Source organism: Dermacentor albipictus, chromosome 10 (genome assembly GCF_038994185.2).
Source record: "Dermacentor albipictus isolate Rhodes 1998 colony chromosome 10, USDA_Dalb.pri_finalv2, whole genome shotgun sequence".
In the NCBI taxonomy this organism is placed as follows: Eukaryota; Metazoa; Arthropoda; class Arachnida; order Ixodida; family Ixodidae; genus Dermacentor; species Dermacentor albipictus.
Window position 1 is genome coordinate 98,860,842 of NC_091830.1, and position 22,690 is coordinate 98,883,531.

At 49.1% G+C, this 22,690-nt stretch overlaps 1 long non-coding RNA gene across 2 annotated transcripts; it reads right to left on the bottom strand.

Moving 5' to 3' along the window:
• Positions 1 to 232: 232 nt before the first annotated feature.
• Positions 233 to 12,483, bottom strand: LOC135908010 (uncharacterized). Of its 2 annotated transcripts, none has more exons than XR_010566160.1 (3): positions 12,349 to 12,483; positions 3,733 to 5,321; positions 233 to 3,126 (listed from the first exon to the last, which is right to left on the bottom strand). It is a non-coding gene; the product is annotated as an uncharacterized lncRNA (long non-coding RNA). The 2 variants fall into 2 exon arrangements; XR_010566161.2 differs by lacking the exon at positions 12,349 to 12,483 and adding an exon at positions 7,044 to 7,903.
• Between the last annotated feature and the right edge of the window lie 10,207 nt (positions 12,484 to 22,690).

Consider the following 22,690-nt stretch of genomic DNA (forward strand, 5'->3'; position numbering starts at 1 on the left):
AAGGCGTCAAAAGCGCTGCCACATCCAGTTCACCGTATATGGCTCACTGGAGGCCAAAAGAAATAAAGTTTACTGGGGCGGTACACCCGCCACATGGTAATTCTATAGCGCCAGCGCAAGCTCAGCCCAACAAACAAGGTGGAAACTTCAGTCCTGGATATTTTTCTTGCTTGAAGGGGCAGAGGTAAACGCGACGACGGGTTCCAAAAAGGATTTTTTGTAAGGCGTTTTATTAGAGCGCGTGACCGTACGAATGTGTCAAGCAGGCTGTCGCGTCCAGTGGTGGCCATTGGTGGAGATGCCAGCTCCTCCCGCCTGTCTGCGGGTCCCTTGAATGCTGCAGAAACTTAGTTAAGGAATGGTCTGAGTAGTTGAGGAGAGCATGGAGAAAGCAGCACACGGGGCCACTTCACCTCTGGATTTAAGGCCCGTCAGGCGGGCCGTCAAGGATCGGTACGCCGTCGTTTAGTATTTGATGTGTAGAGTATAAATCTAAATGCCAAGTTAATAAACCCGGTTATTCGAATGGCACTTCTCGTCGTCTTCGTAGCTGCGGACCTGGACTTGCCCCTGCCGCAGCTCATCCTCCCATTGCCGTCTCCCTAGTGAGCTGATGCGTCTGAAGACTAATAGCTGCGTCACTTCGCTACAGCGCAATGGTCGTAATAGTGCTGCACGTCCTTACACATTTCTCCGCAGGGGCATCTCTGGTCCGGCGCAATGCAGAATCGGTGAAAATAGTACGGAAAACGGCTGTGTGGTGTAATGAGAGACGTCAATTGCCGCGGCGGCGGGATGTCGCGCGGTATGTTCGCGACGTCAAGCACCCACATGTACAGCTCGGTGTCCATATGATCTTCGCGCCACGCAATAGCCCAGCGCACGCGCAAAACCACTGTAGACGCGGTGACCACTACCCTGAACGACCGGTGCGACCGTCCGTCAATATCTGACGTCCACGCGGCGTTTGCTGCCATATCCGCCAGCTGATTGCCGAAGATGCCTCTGTGAGCAGACGCGTGATACAGATGTACGGTGTTCGACTTTTGCAGCCGAGCCAGCGTTTCCTTTACCTTCGCGATTCGTGTGTCACCGGTATCCCCGTGCGAAACTGCGGTGAGCAGCGATAAGCTGTCTGGATAAATAAACACTAGCAGCGCGCACTCATGCGTGCTCAGGTAGTTGAGGGCTCCATTGATGGCCACGACCTCGTAGCAATGTGCGCTCGAGGCCATCGTCAACCTTAACTTCCACACGGCATCAATTGTTCCTACCGGCTTCATTACGATAAATGCACAACGCGCGGACGTCGACGTAAACGATACGTCTGTGAAGACGTGCGTTCTCGCTTCCGACAACCCCGTTTCCTTCGGGCACGTCGACTCTCCTCAACATAAAACCGCGTGCCTCCGAAGGGTGAGCCTTCCATGCGTCGTCTGGATAAAGCGTCTCGTCGGGTGTGAATGTGTGCTTAGCACGTCACCAATCTTCTCATCTGGAACAGCGCGAACTCCGCATTGAACCTGTCCAGCTCCATCCAGCCCGATGGCAGGCTGCTACATCCGAAAAGCATAACACAGCGACCGTAACCAAGTCAGATAACAGCAAAATTAAACAGCAATCAATCGCCGCATAGGGTTCAGAAAATACATTATACATTCGCTACGAACCATATGGCAACAGTGAGCATTCACGTACACGGGTCTCTTAAAATACATTCAGCCGCCTAATTACAGGCATAATGCTTGCCTTCGTCGCATGCGGTTGCCTGGTAACGAGCAGCAACCAGCAGTACAAACAGATTGCACAGAGTGTCCCACCTCTTTGCAGCGACAGTCGCCGTTAAATGAGCAACTTGAATTAAGAAGCAATAGGGTGACGCAGGCATTTGCTGCCGCAGCCTACACAGCGACTTGGACTACCCGGCATTTTAGCGGACTCCTTTCTAACCTGCACACTGCTTTCATCATCATCATCAGCCTGGTTACTGGTCCCACTTTGTCTCAATATGGACAAGTCGCTTTCGTGGGCGTCAACTTCGGCAGCCATTTTTGCGGGCCTTTCCACCCATACGACTATCAACACAATTCGAACCATATAAGCACATATGCTGGTCTCCATTTTGAGCAAATCATGGTCGAGGTAGGCAACAAGCACAATTTACCCATGGCTGCAGCAGGAAAGAACGAACGGGGAGCACCAGTCACGGTGTGTGTATACTGGGAGTCTGTGTCGCTGCGCGGACTGCAGGAGCAAACGTTTACCTCGAGAGACTGCTTACCAATGCAACTGACCAGGCCCCCGCATCCGAGAAACGTAACCCGGCTACCACAACCAAGTGGGGCAGCAAAACCAGATTCTGCAGTCGATCACTTCAGTGTAGCTTGAGCTAAGATCCAGGCTATTGAGGAAGAAGAGGAATCATCAACGAGACTAGGAATATGGAAAATGAGAAAGCTTGCATTCAAGAGAGAAGCCACTGTGCTCTGGAAGCATTGAAGGCTAATAACATCAAGTAAAATAATTCATAGCACACGATGCGTAGGTTAATGCGAGACACATGCCGATGCTGCATCAGCTATTTCAGGAGAGGAATTGTGCATGACAACATACACTACAAGATACTACTACAGATACGTTAGGCTACTAGATAGTGACTGGTATCAAGTGTCAGCGAAGAATCGGTTGACCTTTACATTTGGATGAGGATCAATGATCTCTAACGACAATGGGCAATGAAAAACCTTGAATTTATAGAAGGAAAATTACACTTCGCAGAAATCGAATTGTCATGGCCAGGGAGCTGATTAAAGGCAAACTGACGGCTCTTTTGGCCAGAGTCGTCCGTGCTTGGGCAGAAGTTGCAGGTGCATCTGAAGACGATGAATTTCTAGAAAGTCCCTTCTGAGTTACCTGGATGACTCAGCCAAATGTCCGTGCTGGTGGAATGATGGCTGAAGCTCTTTTCATTCTTGACACAGTCCTCTGCAGACTTGATATCTCATACGAATTCTTCTGCATGCGCTTCTTTGTTTGTGGTGTGAAAGCCTTGAAAATTCGGCTACAGCCCCTTCCTGTTGGTGTAGATAGGATCCTGTGATGACCAACATGTGCTTGGCATAGACTCTGTTAGGGAAGAGCAGTGGCACATGAGATACAGCACAAATTAGCCAAACTCATGTATAGCTTTCATTGATTACGAGAAAGCGTTTGATTCAGTCGAAACCTCGAGCTTGGAAAGAAGAATGATAGGTGTAACGTTAAGGGATAAGAAAAGGGCAGATTGGGTGAGGGAACAAACGCGAGTTAATGATATCTTAGTTGAAATCAAGAAAAAGAAATGGGCGTGGGCAGGACACGTAATGAGGAGGGAAGATAACCGATGGTCATTAAGAGTTACCGAATGGATTCCAAGGGAAGGGAAGCGTAGCAGAGGGTGCCAGAAAGTTAGCTGGGCGGATGAGATTAAGTTAGCAGGGACAACATGGTCACAATTAGTACATGACTGGGGTAGTTGGCGAAGTATGGGAGAGGCCTTTGCCCTGCAGTGGGCCTAACCAGCCTGATGATGATGATGATGATGTGTTTATTTTATGTTCGAACCAATTATACTGAACCATGAATCTGAACAAACATTCATATCTGCTGCAAACAAATGAAATGTATCTCAAGACTAGCAAGCCAATACAACATAAATCAAGCATATTGATTTCTGAACCACGTGTTGTGTACCTTGTAGGAGCAGCCAACGTCTACACAATGGCCTTGTTGGAGCAGGCAGCAGCTTCTGTTTAGTGCGTGGGGTGTGTTGCTTTATACTGGTGCCGTCCTCATTACTGCATGCCTGGAACAGAAATATTGACTGAATCAGAAATTGAAAAAGCACAATTTTGCCATATGAAATGCAAGAAAGTGTGACATATGTTGTAGTGGTTTGCGACAACAGAACACATGCGAATGTACACTGTCTATTCTAGGGTGCTAAAGAGGCATGTTAAATATTGCTGTTGTCCATAAAAATGATGTCTGACTAATTACGATGCGTGGTAACACCTTAAGTACTTATTATAAGGATCACAAATGTGAACAATTGTGCGTTCATTTATACACTAGAAGAGATCAGACTGCTGCTTCTACAAGCATATGCATGAGTCATGAAGCTATTCAAACTAATGCATTACTTTCCTGTACGAACGTGATGCAGCACTTCACTACTGCAAAAATAAAGGTCCTACGGTAAACCGAACTGAACAGCAAGAACGTTTGGAACCAACAAATACAAAATATGGGTGAATTATCATGCTTGCAACTGTTCAGTACTTTAAATTTTGTACTTTCAGTTCATTTTACCAAAGCATTATTCCGTTTTGTGGACGAAAGAAGTTGCCGTCGGATTCGAAAGATAGCTTTATATAGATATTGATAAGGCTACTAGATGAAAAATGAGACGCGCGTTCCGATGTCGCTCTTTCTTTCCTGATTTTGTCTGTATAACGACAGCCTCGCAAGCAAAGGTTTAGATAGAAAACAGCAACTGAGGATCCTGACTGCCCATACGTAATGCAGGATCTAGTTCGTTAACTTGTCCTCGCCTGCTAGCTAATGAGACGGGTATTATATAATGATTAAAGCAGCGGTGTTAAACGACTCACCGTTATTGCCGTTGCCAGCCGCAGCAGATTCCAGCTCCCGTTTCGATGCAAACTTGTTCCGAATGGCTGACGACCGAAACCGAACTTTCGGTCTTACATGTCCACTTGCAAACACGTCACTTCACCCCAAGGTAAATAAGGCGAGACATCGAAGCGCAATAATCTAGTTTTAGCAACAAAGAAGCAACCAGTGAGTGTACGAACGAATGAATCCGTTCCGCCGTGTACTCAAAACCGGTAAAAATATTTAATTCAGGCCAGAGGTCACGTGAAAGATCGATGATGCTGAACGCTATTTGCGTCTATAATGTCAGAGAAACAATATTCTTACTAACAAACAGTACAATGTCTAATTAGCAATGATAATTTTGCCCTATTTATTATGTAATAAAAATGCTTCGGTAAATGTAAGAGAAAGTTTGTAAAATGAAATCGCGCTTATTACGGTGCCTCTAGCGGGAAATGTTGGAACTAACATAAGCATCCCGAAGTGATTCTACTGTGCTCGCTTTGTTAGCAGCGGCGTGCGGTCGATTTTTTCGCCTTCTGTGGCTATTTGTTGTGTGCGGGGCCTGCAATCCCTTAACGCCAGCGAGGGGAAACGCAGCAGGCATACTTACAGCGTTTGGCGCAGAGTGGCACCCTGACGTAAACGATTCGGAACAGAAACTGGAAGCAGACACAGGATATTACATCACCTCTCCATTGAATGAAAATGCGCCACTCGCTCTCCCCGCAACAAAAGCAAGTCATAAGTTACAGAACAGAGAAGTCTAAGCATTACACAATGAAGATTTCCCAGTGTATGTTATGGAAACGTCATCATTTATCATTATGCAATGAATAGGATTTTCTACTAGTATCAGTTATGGACATGTATCATCTGCACATTTTAGTTGGCAATTGCCAAATGTAAAATAATCGCAGTGGAAATGCTGCTCACTACATGCCATGTTATTAATTAAACTGAGTTGACTAAAGAGCACATGTTAGCACTTTAACACGCAAGTTTGGTGATGACATCTTTATAGAATAGAAAATTCAGGTACATGTAACTATCACATAGTCTTGTTTTTCTAGGCGGACATATTTGGCATCCCCATTTTACGAGCAACACACAACATCACTGAAAATGAACGATAGCACTACAGTTCTAGATACCCGTCTTGGGAAGACAACGACGAGATGCACACTTGCCTACACAGATCACACATGATAGTGTTCACCGAGGGCAAGTAGAAAATGCGAACGTGCGTGTATTTCCTGGGACAGCACTGATGGGTGGCTCATTCGCTCTGAGCCTGACTCGAGACAGCCTTGTGGCTGTCATGGATTGAAGATTGTTCGTATAAAGCACTTTACACTCCAAGACACTGCAGGAGCTAAGCAATATGCAAGATGCTTTTTGGCATAAGAAGACAAATTCGTATAACAGTCAGTACCGTGGTGATGATGCACGTGCTGCACGTTTACGCTAGAAGAAATGTATCCGCTATACCAGTAGGAACTGGAAGAAAAGGTGGGAAGCATCACCAGGAAATGGGTAGTCACTGGATTGACTCCTCTCAGTTAAGGTTTCAAGGCAATCCTATCGCTCAGGGCATTTCACAAGTTTCGACGAATTTCAACGTTTGCTATTTTCAAGATTGAATGTATTGCGACCTACCTTACAGTAAATCTTAAATGAACCTGAGTACTTAGGACCAGACGTTCTCGAGTTACGTACTCGGACATCTTCTGGACAAAATTGAGGGCATTTTGTTGCGCGACGACGGTCCACGTACGTCTGAACATTTTTGGCGTATGAGCCGAATTCGCATGCAACCACTTTCTTAATAGTCTGGAAGGTGTATTCAGTGTCCTGATCATAGACAAAAGGTTGTCTTTGCTTTAGCAGTTTTCTAAGCGGTTATACCATTTCAGCCTACTGCGAGATCAGTTTAGCATAGTACCGCGTGAGACCAAGAAATGAATGCAGTGACTTCTTGTCAGTTGGCGGCGGTGCACCAACAATTGACTTAACTTCGTTTTCCAGCGGCGAAATTCAGTTTGCACTGAAGCTATGTCCAAGAAAAGTGAGCTCTGGGACACTGTATACACACTTTGCTTTTAGCTATGCCAGCAGCTGAGATTCAGGAATGCGCAGTTCGCAGATTTTCATCATGATCAGCTTGTGTGCGGCGCCGAATCAAAACATCACTTAGACAGCACAAGGTACCTGGACAGTCTTTTAAAACAGATGCCATTATCTGCTGAACAGCGGAAGGCACAGATGCCAATCCGAAAACCACACGCTTAAAGCGAAAGAGACCGTCATGAGTGATGAATGTAGTAAGCTAACGGCTTTTCTCGTAAAATAAAATTGATAAGCGGACTGTAAGTTCAACTTACTGAAGACAGTAGCGTCAGCAGGTCGATGCAACCGTTCGTCAGCCCTCGGTAATGGAGAAGGCGCCAGTGACGATAGCGTTGTTGGGTTCTCTAAGATCGGCGCAAGTTCAAATGGTATTGTCCTTCCGAACCATGACGAGCGGAGAAATCCACTCAGACACCCATACTCGTTCGATGATGTCAGCTGATTCCAGCCGTTGCAGTTGAGCGGAGACTTCCTCACGGAGAACCAAGGGTAGAGGACCCAGTTTCATTGAGACTGGTTGCACTGAAGCTCGAAGATGAACGTCGTGAATAAAGCCCATTACAAGTCCCAATTGTCCTGAGAACAGATGGGCGAACTCTGTTGAAGCGTTGTGCGGAGGAGACGAAAGCTGAACGCTTGGGTCAGCTGTAACTCCTGATATTTGTTGACGTGTGAGCCAAGATCCTTGAATGTCAATGCCCAAAGCTTGAATGGCGTCTAAGCCCAGAAGAGAGGAGCCTTGGTTAGTGACGTGAAATGTCAGTACTGCAGCCTTGTTGCGGTAATTGACGAGCACAGAGAAATATGCTGAATGCAAAATTTCTTGTTGCAAATAATTCTTCAGTCTAAGACTCGAAGGAGATAAGGAAAAAAAAATGGCTGTGGCTTAGCTAAGGTTAAGCCCAGGATGCGAAGCATACTAGCCTTTATTTTAACGCGACAGCGTTAAGGAGCTCGTGTCGCAGAAAAGCCGGTGTCGTCGGCGTCGGCTCAGGCGTGCGGCGCTTGCTCAGGCGCACATTTCGTTGTCGCGCCGAACGCTGCGTTGCTCGACGCGCACCGCGTCCGATGCGGGGCGCGACGCCGCGAGCGACGGCGGGAGTTGGAGCGCCGGTTCTCCTCTGTCGTGACGTCACGGTGTCACGTGATTTCATGGTCACCGCCGCGCCTGAGGAGCTGGGTTGAGCCCTCGTAATATGCTTCGCATAAAAAAGAACCTTTAAATGTTCTTCGTACAGAGAGCTGTTCTTCAGCGACACCGTAACTCCTGTATCCACGAGCAACTTGAGTGTAGTACTCACAATGAGGACTTCGGCGCAAACTGTTGCCGGACGGAAATTCGGTGCTTGAATTGCAAGCACAGACATGACTGTAGTGGGCGTTTATGTATCGGCGAGAGCGGAAACAAGCTGCGTTCGAGCAGGAGACTGTCGGTGTGTTCGGTTCCTCGAACAGCAAACTGGAGCGTAATGTCCCACTTTTCCGCACGCACGGCAGGTAACGTACTTGGCCGGACAGCCTGGATCGGATGCGATGTAGTGAGGTGAACCACATCCGTAACAATGGACTGCGATGTCTCGACTGGCTTCGCGGAGTTCGGGCCGGGAGCCATGTTCGCCGGCCTCCCCAGGTTGCGTCGTTCCGCCATGCCGTCGAGCGCCGTCTTGAAGCTGCCGGGTCGAGGGAGAAGGATGGCGGGCACCGCCATCTTGCGCGCCCGGGTGAGGAAGGTGATGGCTGTCGTCGCCATCTTGGCGTTGCGTCAAGACGCGTTGGACAGATGAGTTGTTGAACAGTTGAAATTCCTTGAGGACTTACTCCACGCTTAGTCCAATTTCCTCGTCTTTCTTCAGCGTGCGGAACGATCCTTCGTGCAGCATAGTTTCTCGTATTCTTGCTGATGCAACGCCATGCAAGATATGGTGGCGAAGGGACTCGTCGTGCCAAGCTATGAACGCACAAGCAGGCGCTTGCCTTTGTAACGCGGTGACGAAGTCCTGAAGGGTTCCCCCGGGTTGTTGCTTTCTATCCCTGAATGTAGTACGTTGCACCAGGGGATTGGTGCTTTCCTCATAATGCCGGTAGAAGAGGCGAAGAATTTCTTCGAAAGTTGCAGTTGTCAGGTCCGTTTGCGACGACAGGTCGTAGTAGAGAAGCTGGCCCTCGAAGCCTAAGTTACTGAGTAAAATGGCTTTCTTCCTCTCGTCTTGTAGTACCTCACATCCGGTCGCCTGGAGAAACTTGCGAAAAGAACTTTTCCACGTGAGCCACGGTACCGAAAGAGTACCGGGTAGCGCAAGCAAAGGTGGTATGGGGGCGTTCAAACGTCATGCCGCCACAGAGCACAAAGGCGGGGAAGTTGCTGCGGACAGAGAAGCACACGTAGTTGCCGCGTCTTGCATGTCTGAAGCAGGAATAGAACGGCAGAGGCAATAAGCACAAGAACAGCTCACCTCGTCGACAGTTTGTAGTGCGCGAATAGAGACGGAACGCGCTGCGCAGCTGGACGTTGCACAAGTAAAACGCTAGCCGCGTGCGGGCTGGAACCGGCGTCTGCGGCAGCAAAACGGCATGGCAGCGTTGATCCTCGTCGCCAGTTTGTAGTAGCTTCGACGAGGCAGCTGGACGCGGGACCTACGGCGTGAGGCCGCACGGCCTGGTCGCGAGACGCGGCCAAAGAGCCGGACTTCTCGAGTCGGCGATCAGGCAAAGAACGCGTTTACTCCAGCGAGCCCAAACGCAGCAGGTATGGTTACAACGTTTGGCGCTGAGTGGCGCCCTGACGTAAACGATGCGAAACCCAAATCGGAAGCCGGCAAAAGATAATACTGGGACCTAATTCGACGCGCGGGGCAGGGCCAAAAAGGGGTATTTTCTTTTTTGCGAGCCCTTGTTGCGGGCGGTGACGGCGCCTCACGCCGCCATGGCTCATACCCTTTGAGCTGGCCATGCCCAACACAAGCAAGGTGAGTAACATCTCGCCGTCCTCGACGGAGAACGCGAGCACGGGTGTGTCGCCGAAATTGCATTTTCCGATGACGGCGACGACATCCGCGTCGCGGCGGCGTTGCAGGTGGAGTCGGAGGCAGCGGACAAGTCGGCGTGTGGCAGATGGTGAGAGGTCGACGCGATGTCCTCGGTCCAGGTGGCCGCTCCCGCGCTTGCGTGAGACCCCCGTTTGCGAGTCCAGGCGCGACTGTGCGAGATCGAGGGTGATATCTATCAGTACTGTTCCAACGCCGCTATCAAGGTGCCCGTCGGCATGCGCAACTTCACTGCAGTCGCTTCGACGGGCGGCCGGGCGCGGGACCCACGGCATGAGGCCAAACGGCCCGGCGCGAGGCGTCGCAAGCCGGACTGCTTGTGTCGGGGACCAGACCAAGAAATGACTTTATCCCAAGGAGAGAAAACGCATCAGGTCTACTTACAGCGTTTGGTCATATAGAAAAGAGATTTAACAAGAACGGACACTACCATAGAGCGCAGCGGCCGAATGGACTGTAGCGCACCAAGCGGATGGGATTTAGCACATTCTGGTTTCGGTTTTGAGCGCGCGCGTTTTGAAAGCCAGCTGGTAAACGCCGCGTCAGCTGCACTGATCGACGCGGCATTTTTTTTTCGCTTCTGCTACTGAACCACGCACGGCCTTGGCTCGGAATCATTTTGTTATTTAGTAAATATGATTGCAAACGATCTTGACAGGCCTCCACCGAATCTGTGCCCCGTGCAATTTCATAAGGTAAACGCAAGGCACCTTCTGAAATGATGAAACGTTTATTTTGCTCAATATATTGCTCGTTCCGGGCTTTTTGTGCATTCATCCAAAGTTGTGGCGCCAGGTAAGCAGAAGTCGTCGCCGTACGAAGCTCCATCGGATGCTACCAGCTGAATAAAGGTAAATTACAAGCATGTATCATTTTGGTATATTGACCCAAAAGGAATATTGCGTATAGAGGCGAAACGTGCGTAAGTGGTGGATGGGCGGCATTACACATAAATTCACTTTTAAATACATCTCGTACCAAATAGACTCCTCCCAAACAACGCCATAAAATACGAAGAAAACATCTGATTATCAAGCATCCCTCCCTTCCCGGGCATTATTTCGTGCGTATTAAGAGCGCAAATATACGGGTGACTGCGCGTTTCTAGAACAACTTGCCCTTAGTCGACGTGATGGTACGCCAAACAGACAGAGGGGACCACAAGACTGGTTCTCAGCCAGACCATGTTACATGCTCGCAGTATGCCTTCTAGTGGCACTTAAGACAAATTCGTGTGCGGAAAGCCTATTTTCAGTCGCTCAGAAGACAGACTGTCGAATTCCTGGTTTTTGAGCTCGTTGGCGTTATGTTTTACGCGTCCTGCCAGCGCAGCAACGCACTCCCATGTTATCACTCTTGACGATCGCTCGTCACGTTTTCGACAAGCGTGGGTATCGGAAAAAGGTATACATGTGTTCTTGGAGGGCATAAAAGGCGTCACAAACTTGTCCCACTAAAATTCAGCACAGGCCAAACTAACTGTCACCACGGCCGGCTTGCTTCTTTTCTAACTGCTTCACAGCCCCAGGCGCGCCAAGCATGCCTTGGGCATGCTTGGCGCGCCTTCTCAGACCCCCAATTTTGGGGGTCTGAGAAGGCGTCACGAACTTGTCCCAGTAAGATTCAGTACACGCGAAACCGTCACCACGGTCAAGCTGTATTTTGCTAACCGGGTCACATAGCCCGGTGCGGCAAGCCTGCCCAAAAACTACCGAAATATGTCACAATAATGTTTGGACTCACATAAAACACCGCAGATTTCCAAGTACGGGTCATTAAACAGTTTTAGAATAGCGTTTGTCCCCTTACGTACGTTAATCGTATAAGCAGCTTTGCGGGACATTACGGTGTGTCCTTTGAAGTCTTAGTTTACTTTACGGAAACCGAAACTTCAAAAAAAAGAAAACTCGTTATAAAACAGGGCGCCGTCTGGTGCCTCGTGCCAAACGTATCAAGCCAAGATGGTCCATTAGCAACCATCCTGCTGTTGCTATATGGACACGTCTCGTTAGGCGTACGGGCGCCAGAATCGCCGAAAGATCTCAGAAAATGGACGTGCTATGCGCTCATAACTAACCTTTCAGGTGAGTTTACAGAAAGCGAAAGCTCATTACAATAGTTACTGGCGATCAACGCGAGTGAGAGCGTAGCCATAACGAGTATTCACGCTGAAGCGGGAGCCATCAGTGCCGCCATGTTCAACAACGCTATTTCTTAGCGTCCGTAAACATTACGGACGTTAAACTCGCCAAATAACGCACGTTGTCATAGCGCGTTAACTGCAGAATCCCAATAACGTTTCGAGCATGCTCAGTGAGGATGACGCTATCTGTTTGCGTACTTAATGGTTTTACGTTCTGTTACAAACGCAAAACTAAAACTGTCTTTTAACTCAATTTAACTGCGCCGGTACGGCCGAGCAGTTTCTCGCTAACTGCGTCACCAGTCTCGGTTTTCTGCCGTAAGCCTAAATTTGCTTGAAATGCGTGGAAGACTGTCAAGCAAAATTTCTCACCTTGCCGTAGTCCAATAGTGCATGTGGTGCCGTGTCGAAATGCAGAAGGAACGCAAGAAAACGCGGGGAGGCCAACAAACGGGCTACAGCCAAAACAGACGGGTCGCCGAACAGATGAACTCATGCGCAGCCGGCCTCGCTCGTTTCGATGACACGTCTGGCGCATTACGCGTCATATGGCGTGTCTGTCGTGCCGCTAGCTTGTTGCTAGGTAACGCAAGAAAAATATATCGCGAAATTTCTTTTCTGCGCAAAACCTTTAGCTTTAGTGCGAAAGAATAAAAAAAAGTTATCGTAGTCTGTAAGTTCATATCACATTATTCTTTTCCGATGCTCGTGTCAACTAACGAATGGATTAACACTATAGGCATGACGTTTTTCCTGTTGCCAGTTGTCGCCGAGTGTCCCCTCTTGTTGAATTTCCCGCTCTATGGTTGCGCTGCGCCATCCTCTCCGCGTTCCTCCTCATTGCTCTTCTCTCTCGCCGCTTATTTCATCCCCCTTCCTTGCGCACCGCGTTGGTCGCTCTCACCTTTCGCTGTGCTCGTTGGCCCGGTTACACCGGGAACGCCAACGCTCGACGCAGGAACGGGCGCTCATAGCTGCGCTCAACAAATGATGACTACTGTTAAGACGCGCACTGCTGTCGACGAGGCACACTTCCTCCGGTAGGGCACCTATCATAATTTCTCCTCGATGCGTTAAAACCAAGCACTATAGGAGACTCTTTGAGCTTCCCACGTTCACAAGCCTCCTATATAAATTGCATGTTCCGTTTCGGTGTAGCACTGGTACCTCCTTTTTAATCGGTATTGATCGAAATGCCATATTTTAGTTCCGAAGTAATCGGGAAGTTTGATTCATTTGTGAAATTTTCTTATTAAAGAAAGCTATTCCCCTGGAAACACTAGTGGCACACTTTCTCCAGTTTCGCTAAAGAGAGGTGCGAACAGATGACATTTATCGAACTTTATGATAGTGGCACACAAACGCGTGTTTCACGTACTAAACGCCCATACCATGTGCAGTGATGGTGAGGATGAAAATGACGGAGCAGAAAAAGGACACAACAGCGAAGGTCAAGATCATTGCGGCAAACATCCAATAGGAGCATAGACCAGTTCTGCAACAAAAGTTATTTTACCATTGAATTAGAACGATGCGAAAGAAACACTCATGCCCGGTTCACATAGGCGAGCCAGGAAGCGCTAGGCATCAGTTAGAATATTCACACAAGTGTTGCATCCAGGAATTAACGCTGATTTAACATTTAAGGCATATCTCACGGCTCATGGATAATAAAACTTCTTGCAGCCGTCAAGCGGGCTAGTTACTCCGGTGCCTAACAGAATTACGCTTCCCTTTTCCTTTCCTATTCTTTCTTTTTTTTTAAATCGCAGTTATCGTTCTAAGTGTAGAGTGCGTGGCGGGCAACTACATTGCTGACTGCCTCCGACCGTGCCACTGTGCGGTGGAGGGCGACTGCAACTTCACTGGAGAGTGCACGAAATGCTGCTCCGCTGGGTGGACGGGGAAGTGGTGCCACAGGCGAGGTGGTTGCGCCGTGCACGCCCCAGCGCTAGGGAATGGCTTCGGGCTGAGACTGAGGACGTGCTCTCATGTTGTCGTATCAACTGAAATCGCTTTGCTGTTTAAACGCGAAAGCATTTGACACGGACACGCTTGTTTCATTGATCGACGGTTGGGCTACGGTTGGTCTGTGCTTAATTGGAGCCAACGCAAGCTAGACCGGACGCTGATGAATAAGGATGATGACGCAACGCTGCACCCGCCACTGATGTTTGTCTAAAAGTGGACGCAATGCATACTTCATACATTGAAATTGACCTTGCTTACTACTTCAAATCTATATATTTAAATTGAAAGTAGCACTCCACCCAATCAGTAACGAACTACTGTTCCGCTTTGTGCGCATTCCGTGGTGTTGGCCCTAAAGCAAATAGAAGAAAAATTGTGCAGGGGACAAGCCGACTAAGGTAAAAAAAATCTGGCATTTTCGTTCCAAACACAACGATTATTATGAGGCACAATTATTTTAATGCATTTCCAAGGCCGTTGGTCTCTGCTATCTTCACGTTGACGTGACTGTATAACTCGTCAAAAAAAAAAAACACGTTAATTTAGCGTCGTGACGAATACGGTCTTAAAATGTTAATGTAAGTGTTTTTTTTCGTGATGGGGCAAATTAGCAGTCCTTTTGCGCATATATTATAGCTGTGTGGCATCGAAAAGATTGGAAAAAATTCCCGCAGAAGCTCATCTGCGTCGGTTGTCTAAGCATGCTTAAGCATTATACCGCTTTCTAATCTACATGCAGACCGGTGACATCATCAATATTATAAGCCTTGATCAGGCCAGACAAACGACAGCGCTGTGGCGACACGAACTGTTGTTGGGGGCGGCGCAAAGTGCATTATTAATGCAGGCAAAGTATGGCAGGTGGCGGCGCCAGCAGGGATGATGACGTACCGATCGTTATAAACCTTATACATCCGCGTCGAACTATTATGAAGCGTGAACGAACGTACAAAGGCGCCGGTTTTGTACGGCACCGCCGCGCGGGCGGCACCTTGAGAGCGATCTGCGACGCCGAAAAAGAGTGTCGACTGCTGATAGCTTCGGGGCTGACGTTGACGACGTTGACGGCTATCCTGTCACGGCACTCATCGATACAGGAGCGTTTTAGAAGTAGAAATAACTTCCAATTGACCTAGTCATGGATAAGGTCTCATCATGAAGGCGTCAGTGGACAAGTTTCATCGCCTGTCATGTGGTATGGAATGGGACCTATTGAGCCAACGCTCTTTGGCTAAGGAATCCCGAACACACCGTTTTCCAGCACTCCCAAGCATTGGTGATCGCTGCAAGATCCCATTGTCGTCTTCACCCTAATGGCCAATGTCTTCATAAGCGAACCTAGAAGTCGACACAAATTAGGACAATAAGTGGAGAACACACCCCCGTAAATACTAAATTTATTCTGCAGTGGTAACCTTGGCTGCTGAATTTGTTATCCTGGCTTCACACATAGGCACAGTTTGTGAACGCGCGCATTGTAAATTAAAGCCCACCGACAGCTATGCTCGCAGTGGCGACATGAAAGCACGTGAGTGCCGGCTAAGGATGTCAACAGAGTAAAACTCCACGTAGTCAAAGAATTGACTTATTTCTAATGTGCATCGTACACAGCTAGGAGTAAAACACTGAATGTTTTCATATAATTTACATTTCATTGACCCTCAGTGATCTGGACATTGGATGTGCACGTGTTTGCCGTCGATGCTTCCTACGCAGTTCTGAAAGTTCTGAAACTCTCCCGTGTTTTCTGCAATTTGAAGATGGCGTAGTTACAGTACAGGTCATGAATTGGTTTTAATCGTTTTGATGGTATAGTCAATACATACTCATGTCAATGTGCAGGTCAACTGTGGAAGTAATAATCAATGTTAACAGAAGACATCATCAAGTGGCATCATTCACTTCAATAGACTGACGGATTCCTATTTCAGGGTCACTACTCAGACTCACACGACTGCTGAGAGAAAATCAGTGAAATGCAGAAGACATCAAAACATATGCGAATGTAAGCATGAAAAATCATGACAACTCAAGCACTAAATTTTCATCCAAGTAACAAGAATCATACACGCCAAGAGATACTAACATAGCAAGGTTTGTTTCCATGCAGCAATGTTCCACGAACTAGAAAGCATATAAGTGAATGAGCGTTGCACGTCCAATGAGTGAACCATAGCAGGAAAGTTGCGTTTTCATGTGCATCATTGTTTATTGTATAAAGTGATGTTCGCAGTGTCTTTGCACTCAATAGTCCTTCCAACCCTATCACTCAACATACGTACTTGACCAGCACAAGTGTGTGTAACAGAATGGATTTAATATTGAACTACAGCACGGTATCGTCAATAACCACTAAAATGCCTTACTTACTCAGATTTCAGACAACATAAGTTACAGAGCTTCTCTGCTTACCCTTAGCCACTCCTAGGAAGTTGCGGGAAATCTTAAATGCATTGACTGAAGAGCGTCCCAAAGGGCGGCAGCTGTTTGCCTGACAATTTCACATGATGTTGACCTCCTTGTTAGGAAATTGTAGGATAAACGCTTTGAGGTGTCTCCGTTTTCAAAGAACCTGTAAAAACTCCTATGTTTCTTTATTCACGCATTAGCAGCCAATATTGTGCCGCACGCAATAGTCGCTTGGTATTCCACAATAACAGAAATAGAATTTCAGTTATAGCATAATCAGTTGAGTAAAGAATCGCTGACTCGCATGTTCATTTTTGCACAGCCGAGAATACTAAATTAAAATAAACTCGGACTTCACGTACGAAAGCACACCATAAGTAGGTGTGTGTATTGAGAAAGAGGCGAGGGTTAATTTTCGATGACCTAGGATTATTGAGCATGCACAACCGTACACAGACGTCTTACTGAGTTGATGTCCCAATGCAACCATGGGCTGTGCGGTAAGCTTTCCGCGCGTAATTAAGGTTTCTTTTGCGTATGAGTACAAACGCGTGCAGCATATAGATTGAGCATTGCTTGGCTACAGAAAAAGACATGATTGAAATAGCTTTTACCGTATCATCAGTGCTTGTGCAACATGACCCGAAATGGTGTCCCGGAACGCTGCCATCTGCCGGTCACTCAGGGGCCGCAAGACACCGAGCAAATTAAAATTATGGTGTTTTACGTGCCAAAACCAGTTTCTGATTATGAGGCACGCCGTAGCGGAGGACTCCGGAAATTCCGACCACCTGGGGATCGTTAACTTGCACCTAAATCTAAGTACACGGGTGTTTTCACATTTCGCCCCCTTCTAAATGTGGCCGCCATGACCGGGATTCGATCTCGCGCCCTCGTGCTCAGCAGCCCAACACCATAGCCACTGAGCAACCACGGCGGGTAAGAGACCGAGCAAAGTGCCGAAGACACTCGGCGGCATTCGCAGGTGGCTACGAGAAACGGCACAATGTTTCGTGAGCCTCGATAATCGTCAGGTGGCACGCACTAACTTGAAGAAATAATTACCATCACTTACTATCTGATATATCTTTCATCTCTAGCGCGCAGGCGGGGAAGCAGAGTGTGTTTCACCCTCAGTGTCGCTGTATCTCAGATCGGCGCACCCAAAACCTTATCGTCCGTTTTCCGGCACATAGGCATCGCACAAGAACACATTAGTATCCTCATGTTCACAGTCACCAGTCGCTAGCTCGTCGTCCTTATGCGACATGCCTGAGCGTGACCGGCACTGGCACAAATAAACGCAAACACCTCCGATGAAAGGCGAAATCGGCTCAACAGAACGCACGTTTTCACGAGAGAGAGAGAGAGAAAAAACTTTATTGCTCACTTAATCGGAGTTATGGCAGGTCTGGGTGGGGCCCTCAGTCCAGGGCTCCACTGGCTCTTGCGGCTCGCTGAGCTTGGTCCAGGAGGGCCAACTGGCTCCCCTGATCCTCGCTTGCGAGTAGTGCCTCCCACTGCCGTACGAAGTCTGCAACGCTTAGAAAAGGTGAATTGACGTTGCTTGGCCGAGCCGTACATTCCCACGTTATGTGGGCCAGCGTGGGTTTCGCGCCGCACCACGGGCAGGTGTCTGTGTAATATGTCGGGTGCTGCTTGTGTAAGAGGTTTAGGTGCGGGTATGAATTGGTTTGTAGGCGACGCCAGTCTTGGGCTTGTCTTCTATTTAGTTTGCAGTGCGGAGGGCCGTAGGTCCGTCTCTCCCTCCTCTGATTCTCTAATATGTCGCGCACTGCGGACAGTGGTTCCTCTAGGGTTCTGGCCGCTGCTCGGTCGTTGCTTCCTCGAGCTATGCGGTCTGCCCTTTCGTTCCCGTCGAGTCCGTTGTGCGCGGGGCACCATGTAATGCCGTGGTCCAGGTCCAGTCGTGAGCCGAGTATTCTTTGGGCGCTGCGCGGTAGCATTCCCCGCATAAAGAGTCGACACGCTGCCTGCGAGTCTGTAAGCACGTGAGCCGACTGACCCTTAAAGTCGGCGTCTCGTATCGCCAGCGCTATTGCCGCTGCCTCTGCTGTGCATACCGAGGTAGTCTTAACCGTAGCGGTTATCGTGGTGACTCTATTGGTTGCGGCGATCGCGTAGAAGTCCCTGCGAGTGGTTGCACTCGCGTCCGTGTAGTAGACGGCCGGATCCTTGCCGAATCGCTTCTGCAGAGTCCTCGTCCTGGCCTGTCTGCGGCCTGCGTGGTACCTGGCACTCATATTTCGTGGTATAGGTGAGACATGGACGTGCTCCCTCAAATCTCGTGACAACAAGTCTGTTTCGTCTCCGCAGAACAAGGGTCGAGCGTTGTATCCCAGTCTTTGGAGAATAGAGCGGCCCTGGGGCGTAGAGCTCAGCCTTTCTCTTTGCAATATCAGAACTGCAGAGGCATGTTCTTCATATTTGTTGTAAATACCCAATCGCTCCAGGCGCTCCGTGCTGACTGTGTTCGGGAGTCCCAGAGCAGATTGTATGCCGTTCTGATAAGGGTGTCCACCTTCTTCGTTTCAGTTTCGTTAAGTTTTTGGAACGGCAGGCCGTAAGTAATGCGGCTAATCGCAAATGCTTGCACCAGCCTAATAGTTTCTTCTTCCGCGAGCCCGTTGCGGCTGCGTCCTACTCGCCATATCATACGTGCCACACTCTTAACGGTTGGTGTTAAGCTTCGAATTGTGGCATCGACGTTGCCATTCTCTTGGATAATCAGGCCAAGCACTCTCATTTGGGCGACTTCACGAATAGCCTTGCCGTCGAGATGTAAGTCGATCCTTGGTGTGGTAGTTTTCTTATGACGCTTGCTGCGAACGCACATGAACTCTGATTTTTCGGGTGCGCACGTCATACCCGCGTGCTTGGTGAAGTTCACTACCTTGTTAATGGCCTCCTGTAATAGGTCTTGTTTTTCTCCGTAGGAACCCCGGTGTGCCCACAACGTTATGTCATCGGCATAGATCGTACATCCGAGGTCCCGTGCTTGCCCGAGTTCTAGGGCCAGTCGCTTCATCCCGACATTGAAAAGAAGAGGCGACAAGATTGAGCCCTGTGGAGTTCCTCGGTTGGGCATCGCGAAGACGTCAGAGCGCGTACTGCCCAACCCAATCGTTGCCTTCCTGTCGCGAAGGTAAGGACGTACCGAAACACCCTTCTTCCGCAACCTATGTCTTCCAGACCTTTGAGGATTGCTTCGTGAGAGATCGTGTCAAACGCTTTTTTGACATCGAGCGCCACAACTATCCCGGCTTCTTTGCTTCGTGGCGGGTCCAAAACTTCGTCGCGAAGCATAAGAAAGGCGTCCTGTGCCGAGACGTGTGGCCTAAAGCCAAGCATAGAGTGGGGAAAAAGTTCATTCCGCTCGATGTAGTTGCTCAGTCGTGTTTGGATCACCTTCTCAAAAAGCTTCCCTGCACACGACGTTAGCGATATTGTTCTCAAGTTTTGCAGATCTCTGGCTTTAGCCGGTTTCGGTATGAGTATTACAGTAGCCTCTTTCCATTCGTCTGGCAGTTCCCCGTCGTCGGACCATACATTATCGTTGAAATAGGTCGCAAGCTGCCGCATTGATTCCTGACTGAGGTTGCGCAGCATCGCATTTGTAATGTGGTCCGGACCCGGTGCGGTGTTCTTACGGAAAGATTGTGCGGCTGCATAGAGCTCTGCCGTTGTTATGGGTTCGTCCAGCTCCGCGTTGTCTGGTCCCTCATAGTTGTATTGCACTGATGTTGTGTCCGGTACTCCTATGTAGACGCTCTTAAGGTCCTCAATGAGGGCATCGGCCGTGCCATCGTATTCATTTTCAATTAATTTCAGTGTTCTGTTTGCGGTGGTCCGTGTTCCTGTCGGATCTATCATACTGCGCAGAATAGCCCATGTTCGCTTTGTGCTAAGCGTTCCTTTGAGTGCATCACAAAACTGAAGGAAATTGGTGTCTTGCAGCTGCTGCGCGTACTCACTGGCTTCCTGCCCAAGTCTGGCTATCCTGATCCTGAGTTTTCTGTTGTGTCTCTGTCTCTTCCAACGTTTGGTCAGACTTCTCCGCGCTTCCCACAGGTGTAGTAGATGCCTGTCTACTGCCGGTGTTTCGACTGTTGTTGATATTTCCCGTGTAGTGCTTCTGTGTATTCTCCTGATGAATTCCGTCCATTCTGTAGCGCTATCGCACGGTGTGGCCTGCCTTTGCTTCTGTCTATAAGCTGTCCAATCGGTTATGGTGGCTTTTCCTTATCTATGGCGAACCCGCGTCGTGTTAACTGAGACACTAATAATGTAGTGATCACTGCCAAGGTCTTCGCCTAGGTTGGTCCAGGTAACACCTCTGTCATTGTTGCTGAAAGTTAGGTCCGGCGTGGTATCTTTGACTACACTGTTTCCTGTTCTGGTTGGTTCATCCGGGCGCGTCAGCAGGAACAGCTTATGCTCCTCCGCGAGGTCGGCTAGCCTTTGGCCCTTAGGAGTGCCTCGATCATAGCCCCAATCAGAGTGCGGAGCGTTAAAGTACCCTAGGATAATTGCCCGGTCGTTGCTTTTCACTTTGTGCAATGCGACCGTCACTAGCACGTCGAACTTTGCCTTCCTATCTCTAGGTGGGCTGTAGACGTTGGCAATAACTGTTTTTGGCTTGCAGCGTCTACATGGCCAGACCGTGAGAACCTGATGTTGGACACCGCAGTTAGGGACGTAGTCCACGCTCACCGCTATGTCCGCCCGTGTCAGTGCTGCTATCTGAGGATGGTCAGGGTGCGTGTGCATCTTGTATCCTCTGAGGTTCGGTATGTTCTTGCCTGGTTCTTGTATGCATATTATATCCGGGGGAACAGGCGTCGCATCTATAAAACTCAAAAGTGCTGCGTGTTTAGTTCTTAGAGTCCTGCAGTTCCACTGCCAGACCTCGAGGTTTTCGGCTACTCTCGTGTGGCGATTAGCCATCCTGACCGTACTTTCGCTGTCGGTCAGCTCTCTCTCTTTAGGTCTGCGTGGAGGAGCTCCCGGGCTGGCACATTTACGTTTGTTCGGTCCCTCTTTCATGGCATGAGAAGAGGAGTCCTCTATCTGTCGTTTGAGCTTGTACAGCTCTGCGATAAGAAGTTGGATTTGTCGGGATATAGTATCCAGTTTATCGTCTTTTCCTGTCACCTGTGTGTTCGCGTTCTTGGTTTCTCCTGGCTTGGCTTGGTTCGTGTGGGGCTCATTCCTTTGTTTCAAATGAGCTAGCTCCCTTCGAATTTCTGCAAGGCTGTTCTTTAAAATTCTGTTCTCCTCTAATATTTTTTGATAGGCTGGACTCTGAGTTACTGGATCGGCAGTGGGAGACACTATTCGCGCCCAGCTTACCTGCTGTGACGCGACGGCCGCCGTCTGATGTTTAGCCTGCGGAGCCCTCTCCTGTTTGGGGGCTTGAGGCTTGACATTGCGTGCCAAGGATGTTGACCTAGATCTCTGACGACTCCGCCGTCTGGTACGCGATCTCGATCTGGATCTCGAGGTTCCTTCTTGTCTGAATTTGGAGGGGTCCCCTCTTGCCGTTGAGGGAGCTCCGGAAAGTCACTGAGCTCCAATTCTTCGTCTTCTGTTGCAAACCACCGGGGTCGGTGTTGTTGAGCAGCTTTGTGCCCTCCGCTTCTCGGTCGACCTTGCGGTCGTGTTTGCTTCAGGCGTTTTTTGCAGCTTCGGTCGCCCGTGAGATGCTGCCCCTCGCAAGCGGCACATCGCGGTGAGCACTCGTGTCCGTCTTCGGGCTCGAGCGCCCCACAGATTCTACACACTTTTGTGTCCGGTTGCGGGCAAACGTCCGTGCGGTGGCCGACGCTGTGACAAATCTTCCAAACCTGCACCGAGTTGCGGTATGGACGACACGCCATTTCCCCACCGCAATAGTAGACGAACCGCGGTAGGACCGTGCCGAGGAATGTGATGACTGCGCTCTTCGAGTCCCCTAGCATTCTTGCCTGGATTATCTCGATGCCCTGGGTACGGACTCGGAGGTTTGCCTTGATTGTCTCTCCGGGCGTGTGCGGCGGCAGTCCATGAATGACACCTCTGACGGCGCCTTCTCCTGTGGCAGCGTACGCATTGAACGCGTGCGTCTTGCCATTGACTGTGAGAGCTGTGATCTTGCGTAGGAGATTGGCTGTCTCTTCCTCAGACGTTGAGACTATTGCGATGTTTGAGCCCTGTTTTATGCGCAGTATAAACTGCTCACCCTTTACTTTGTTGTGGCAGGCCGCGATCACTGCTTCTGCGAGCATCGGACTGGTTAGAGTTTTCAACGGGAGTCCTTGGTGTGGGCGGAGAA